We start from the raw sequence: 7528 nt of genomic DNA, 5'->3' as shown, positions 1-7528 counted from the left end.
TAGTTGATCCTCTCTGAAAACACTCTTACAGAGACACCCAGTCCAATCAAGCTGACCATCAACATTAACCAACACATGTCAAAAGCCTTCCACTATAAGATATCATTCAGTGTGCCATTACTGGATAGAAAAAGCAACCAAAACCTCTAAAGACATTACCACAAGACAGTTACTGATGAGAAAGTGGACAGTAACAGCCAGGAAGTCATTGCAATTGTTCACAGTGATGTCACAAAAAGACAATGTCATTTCATCATAATAGAAAGCTAGTCACTAACATATAGTGTATCAGATAGCCATGGATCTTGTAGAAACTTGATGGAGAGGCATTATTCCAGATAATACTCTGAACTATAGATTGTCGAAGGAATGCGAGGTAGGTTTGTGCGCTTGACTGTCCTCAGGCTCCGTGGAAAGAGTAGGATGAGTAAAAGGTTTGCTGCATTCTCCCCAGGTGTCCACGGTTGAGGTCAAGCATGCACTCCGGTTATGATTAGATACTAAATAACTGCAGTATGAGGCTTGCAAGGACACAGATGGAGCTGAGACAGACTGAGAAATATCTATGAAAGAAGGAAGTGGAACTTGAGCTACACTTTTAAATTTTAAAGAAGAAAAGAAAGGACATTTTTACAAGACAATCAGACTCTGCCAAAAGTACAGAGGAGGAAATTCTTTCAGTAAACGAAGTAGGTAAGAGAAAAGATCAGCCTAGGATAGGGGCTTTGTGTTAAAGAGACCAGGCAGGACACACAGGCTGTCCTCCCCATGTCAGGAGTCTGGCCTTGACTTTGGGGCATTGTGGAGCCATGCTAGGGCTCTATGGATTCAGACATGAACTTACTTCATGGCTTAGGAGTATGTTTGAATTGCTTCTGTTAACAAGAGCCAACATTTGCACACGTGTCCTGTAGTACAGCAAACCTACTTTAGACTTTAGGAAATGTACTTGCAGCAAGAAGACCTTTTTCCTTCTGGGCATAATATGATGTCATCCTGAAGTAGAGATTAGCTTAGCCAAGTAGTCGCGGTAACCAGTTGCAGAAAACAATACAGTAAGGTAGCTAGGTTCATGGTAATGGTAACATAGTTGTTTGCATCCCCTACTGGAAAGAAGTAAGGGGGCCTCAGCAGACCCTCACCTAGGACTCCAGCCAGCACTCCTTCATGCCCTTCTCAGCAGCAGCAAGTGATCCTGGGAGATGCTGGAATATATATAAAGTGGAAGATAAACAAAAAGTGGGACTCCATGATGCAGTTTCCATGAGACTGTCATATGTGGTGGGCTGGGGCTTTGTGCTCATTGGTTCACTAAGTTGAACTTGGGCAGAATCGTTACTTTGTTCTGTTACTCTATCTTTGGTGAATGGACATTTATTCATAACTCCCCAGAAAAGTTAATAAAAGGATACTAATCAAAGTTGTCTGGGGTACACAGGAAGAGAAGGAAGTTTTAGAAAATTAGCTAAATTAGAAAATTTAGCGTATTCTGTTATGGGATAAGCAAGCCTGGCAGGTCAGTCCTGCTATCTGGATATTCATATGTTGAGCCTGAAGATAGTCCCTATGCAAAATTCCCTCTTCCTCAGAGAATCTCAATCTTTCATCTTTCCAAGACCTTGACTAACAGGAAAGGCCCACTCACTTTGTGAAGCACAATCTGCTTCTCTCAAAGTTTACCCAACGCTATAGCTATCAATTTTACCTATAGAATATCTTCATAATGACAGTAATATTGACCAAACATCTGGGCATCAATGGTCTAGTGCAGTTGATGTGTAACATTAGCCACCCCAATAAAGAAACAAGGATCCTCCATCTTGCTAAATTGCCTTCTCTGGCCTGAGTGTTGGCTTCCTGCTTGCATTGGATGTTTGGATCGTTCTTGAAAAAAACATTTAAAAAATAAATATTCAGGCTGATGAGATGGCTCAGTGGATAAGGCTGCTAGCTATCAAGGCTGATGATCTGAGCTCGATCCCTGGATTCCATGGGAGAAGGTAGTAACCCATCTCCCATAAAGTGTCCTCTGACCTCTACCTACATGCTGTGGCATGTGTGCACACGCGTACACACATAAAACAGATAAATAAATAGCAATATTCCACCAATATGGAGTAGAGCCTGACCCTCTGCTTCAACTGAGCCTCCCCCCTATCTTCCTAAAAGAATTTCTTTAAGATTCAGGCCAGCTTGCCTCCTGCCAGTTGGCACATCAGTCCCTACATCACCTCTGAGAATCCAACCTGTTGTGGGAAACATCCTGGCAAGGCACTTCCCATTAGATTCATGCTGACTTTTGGTTTGATTCAAATATTTCTAAGCCAGCTCCCAAGCCTCTGTGTAACTTATAATTCACTGTGGTTTGACATGTCTGATGTGGGTGGGAGAGGGATGACTTTCATTTACTATTAACCAAGCCTCCCTCTGCTACTTACTCTACTCCATTGTCTCACTTCAACAAACAATGAAGTTAGCAAATTGTTTAAAATCAATGGAGCTCAAAAGCATTTTTAAAACCAGTCTGCCTTATACATGACCTTGTGATTATTTTATTCATTTTAAACACACACACACACATACATACACACACACTAAATACACAAGACCCAACTAAACTATACATTGTTCCCAGTAATGGTCATAAGGTAGTTGATCATTCTTGAATGGGAAGTACTAAAACCAAAAGAGGACAATTGTTTTGCCCTAAATTACTTATTTTGAACAGAAGAAAAAAAAATCGAAGCCAGAAACATTAACCCACAACTCATAATTCCTTCCTAGTACAGTAAGAACCACTGATTAAAGACAATATGCAAATTTACTTGTTAAAATGGCACCCAAATTTCCCTGATCTGTCACTGAGGACACACACAGAGGAAGATGAGAACTTTCTATACCAGAACCTAAACTGTATAGTAAATGTGTCACCCACCTGTAAGGTGAGGAGAACTGAATTCAGAATGGCAAATCAGACCTTGCCTCCTGGCAAAACTGGCCTCCACTACTTGAAAGACAGCTTTCAGAAATAAATGGGCTAAAAGGATCACTGCCTTCCAGGAAAGGGCATGAGTGTCTGTACACTAAAAACAGAAGAGAAACCCCAGAATCAAAGCTTCCCACTCCCTCAGTTCTGGGTAGACACATTAAATGGAGTGATCCTAGACTCTAGATCCTAGGTCCTGGAGGTTCTACAATAAAACAACAGGAAAGATGTGCTAGTTAGGGGTCAATAACTAAACGGGGGCTAGCTATGTTAGTTAGCAGCTGACAAACTAGAATCCCAAGTCAACACCATGAACATCCCAGAGAGGTTTACAGAACAATGATCTTCAGCACTACACTGAACTGCAAAATACTTTAGCTTGTAATCTTTACTTTAAGGGCTGGGAAGATGGCTCAGTGAAGTGTTTGCCATACAAGCATGAGGACCTGAGTTCAGATCCCAAGAGCACACATAAAGGCTTGGGCGGGTGTAGCAGCCTGTAAGCACAGCTTGTGGGAAAAGAGACAGGAATCTCTGTAAAAAGCCAGCTGCAGGAGGAGAAAGGTGAACTCCAAGTTCAGAGGGAGACCAAGCCTCATTATATAAGGTGGAGATCAACCAAGGAAGACATCCAAGTCTGTTCCATTGTGTGGACTTCCAGGTGCATACACACATGCAAAGATGCATATACATATGTACATAAAACATATCACACAGAGAGAGATAAAATCTTCTAGTCACAAAAAACATGTATGTATTGGATCATCCTTTATAACACTCTGTAGCACAAATAATAAAGACCCAGAGACAGATACTGGGGTTTGAGCTTCAAGCTGAAATCAGAGAAGCAAAGCAGCTAAGCCAGTAGATCTTACCTCTACCTAGCTGAAATGGTAAGACTGTCTCCACGAATCCTCAGAGACAAAAGCTCTGAATCCCTGTCTGCTCCTTCTCCATCCAGCCATACCCTTTTTCCACCTCCCTAGAGCTGATATTAAAGGTGTGTGATCCCAAGTCTATGATCAAATGCTTGAGCTCTGTTACTCTTCACTCTTGTGTAGGCCAGGGTGGCTTTGAACTCAGACAGATCTGTCTCCTGAGTCCTGGGATTAAATGTGTGTACCACCACTGCCTAGCTTCTATAGCTAACTAGTGTAGCTGGCTTTGCTTTCCTATACTTCAGGCAATCTTTATTAAACCATAAAGAATATATCACCACAACACCCCAGGTTGTGTAATGGAGCATACTGAGAAAGGACAGCTATGTGTCTGGTCAGTTGGTAGCAGGAAATCAGGACAGCATTGTTACTCTAAGATACCAGAAACATGTCTCCTGGGAGTCCTTTGTCATGAAGCATTTTTACTCAAATGTTGGCTGCTTAACCAGAGAGAGTTTAGTTTCCAGTGAAATCTCCCTGCTCAGATACTTTCAGATGAGCATTTTCTTCCCATGGAAGATAAAGAACACACCTCTGGAGTGGGTCTGTTGCCATAGAAACAGGAGTCATACCTGCAGGCAGCTTACATAAATGAGAGGGCCAGGTGGGAATTTTGCAAAATGCAAAGCTGCAAGCTACCATAGGAGCAGCCTCATTCTTGTGACATGACAATGTGGTCCCAACAGTGTCAGGCCTTCCCAAGAATGAAAGAAACCACAAAACCAGACTTTTATTTTTAGCATAATTCATTGACTCTGAGGAATACATTATTGTCACGGTTTTTTAGATCAGGGCATATTTTATAATCAATGGTATCCAACAATTGTAATTAGCATATTTTTCTTCCTGGCAGAATATAAAGTAACAGTGTGCCTATTAATCAATTGTAGCATCTTAGACGTTATGGAATATAGAATGTAAGATCTTCAGATACCTAAAATTGGCAATGGCTGAGTGCAATGCTAATAAGAGAGGGAAAAAAAACACTATAAAAGACATCTTTGGAGCTGAAGAGGTAGCTCAGTGCATATAGTATTTGCCATGTAAGCATGAGGATTTGAGTCTGAATGTCCAGAATCCGTGCAAAAGCAAGGCATAGTCATTTCCTTCTATAATCCCAGTACTTTCCACATGAGATTAGTGAAGAAAACATGGTCCCTAGAAGCCTCCTGGGCTAGCTAGTCTGGAATACACAGTAACAAAGAACAAAAGACCTTGTCAAAATGTACAAAGCAAGGCCAACACTCAAGGTCATTCTCTGCCATACAAGTATCCATACCCATGGAGGGGGGGGAGAGGGAAGGGAAAAGGAAGGCAGGCAGGGAGGGAGGGGGAGAGAGGGAGGAGAGAAAGGGGATATTTGTGAAAGGTCTTTGGTACTCTTCTCTGGAAAACAATTGACAAACCTTAAGTGATAGGAATTAAGAGCTCAAAAGTCTCTGCACAAATAGAACGTCTCTCCTATTCCAGTGACCAGAGGATATATGAAGTTAATCTTGCATCAAAGTTTAACAAAAAGTTACTCAATTGCAAAAGTCCAAAGTAGTAGAGACCAAGTGTCAGCAGTGTTAGACCCACAAACTCTAGCCCTCCATCTGCCTTTGGATATAAAGTTTGGCTGGAAGTAACCACTTGCAAATTAGCTCATACACTTACAAGTTGACCGAGGCCACTTCCTGCCCAGACAACACAGATGGACACAAAGTATTTACAAAGACCTCCTACCAGATCCACCATAGAAGCTAGCCCAGCCCCATCTAGATCAAACTTATCAACAAAGTACAGTTTCTAAAACACACACACCAAAAAGATCATAGCAGTCATTTTAATTCATGAGGGAAAAACAGAAATTAAAAACCCAAAGATACACAGTATAGAAGTTTCTATATAAAACTGGAACAAGGAACCACAATTGCAAATTATCTCCAGAGATAAAAATATTTAAGCAATATTACTAAGCTAAAATTTGGGATGATACTGTTCTTAGAAAACGCGTAGCCCCATGAAGCTTTTCTTACTAGATCATAAAGGTTCCAAGTTGTCAAGGAAAGATAATTTGTGTAATTTTTAAAATATCCCAAGCTGTAAGAAGCAGTGGGTGGCTGATTGACAATGAGCCTTACCTGAAAATGCTGTGAAGCCATATGGAGATTTCAATCCTCGGCTATAAAACAATCTTGGTGGCAAAATGTGTAAGCAGAAATTCTGAGAAAGGTGTATTCGTTACTTGTCTTCTCTCTGTGACATCACACCTGATGAATGCAGCTTACTGGAAGACAGGTTTGCTCTGGCTCATGGTTTAGGGTGCAGTCCATGATGGTGATAAAGTCCCCTAGCAGCTGGTCACACTGTGTCTGCAATACGGAGGCAAAGAGGCAGTGAATGTTTTCCTCTCCATTTTTTCAACTGTGTGTCTCCTAGGTGGTTCCAAATGCAAACCCAGTTAGATTGACAATGAAGATGAAGCATCACAAATGTTCAGGATTAAATCAATTTACCAATTTATCAGAAAAAGAAAAGTATATTTTTAACGAATTAAGGTTTTTTTGTTTGTTTTGGGGTTTTGTTGTTGTTGTTGTTGTTGTTGTTGTTTTAGCTCATCCCAAAGTTCTCTATGCTAGACCCAGAATTACAGTTCCACAACATGGACCCTCTCTTCAAAGACTTCAACCTGATGTTTTATCTAAAGCTTTATATACACATACATACAACATGCACACACCTATTAGACATCACAATAATGATATACCAGTCTGTAAATTTAACAAGAAATGTGCTTTTGATAAATACAGAGTAAATAAAATGGCAAAAATTGTTGAATAAATGTCCTTAAAAAGATGAGGAATCTTACAAAATTTATAAATGGTATTCAACTTGATTTTAAATTTAATAGGAAAGAAAAGATAAATGGTACTATAATCATGGAAAAATTGCTTTGGCCTAAATTAAAATGTACTGTAAAGTCAGAAATAAACAGTGATATACTACTTTGTGAACAGATAGAGCAATAAAACAGTGTGGGAGGCCCCGAAAGACACTGAAACAAGAGTTAAAATATAGGAAGTTATATAAAGTATTTCATGCAAGTTGTTAAAAGTGACAAATTTTTTTACAGAAATGTTTTGGGGACTACAAAGTAACCATCATGAGGGAGGTGAAATTAACTCTATATTTCATAGCATACATCATCAAAATGATTTTAGCTGGATCAGAAATTAAACTCTTTTAAAATTAAAATCATAAATAGTGCTATAAAAATATGGGAGTTTTATTGCAATCTCAGAACAGTTAGGCTAAATATAACAAGACACAGGATCATAAATAAAAGCATTGATAGGACTTGTGCTTCTGGCCATAGAGGACTAGCTGGTATCATATCAGTCTCTGCACCATAAAGAAATATAAAACTGTAGTGTGTGTGTGTGTGTGTGTGTGTGTGTGTGTGTGTGTGTGTGTGTGTGTAAGCTCCTCTGAGCCATTGGGTAGCAGGCAGAACAAAACTCTAATTTTTTAGAGTAGGAGAAATCATAAAGGAAATTGGTTTGAGGAAGCAAAAGTCAGAGTTCAGAGGACATGAATCTGAAGAAAATGCATAGAAGAGCGA

Source organism: Phodopus roborovskii, unplaced genomic scaffold (assembly GCF_943737965.1).
Source record: "Phodopus roborovskii unplaced genomic scaffold, PHOROB, whole genome shotgun sequence".
In the NCBI taxonomy this organism is placed as follows: domain Eukaryota; kingdom Metazoa; phylum Chordata; class Mammalia; order Rodentia; family Cricetidae; genus Phodopus; species Phodopus roborovskii.
The sequence above is the reverse complement of the archived record's forward strand: the minus strand, read 5'-3'. Positions refer to the sequence as shown.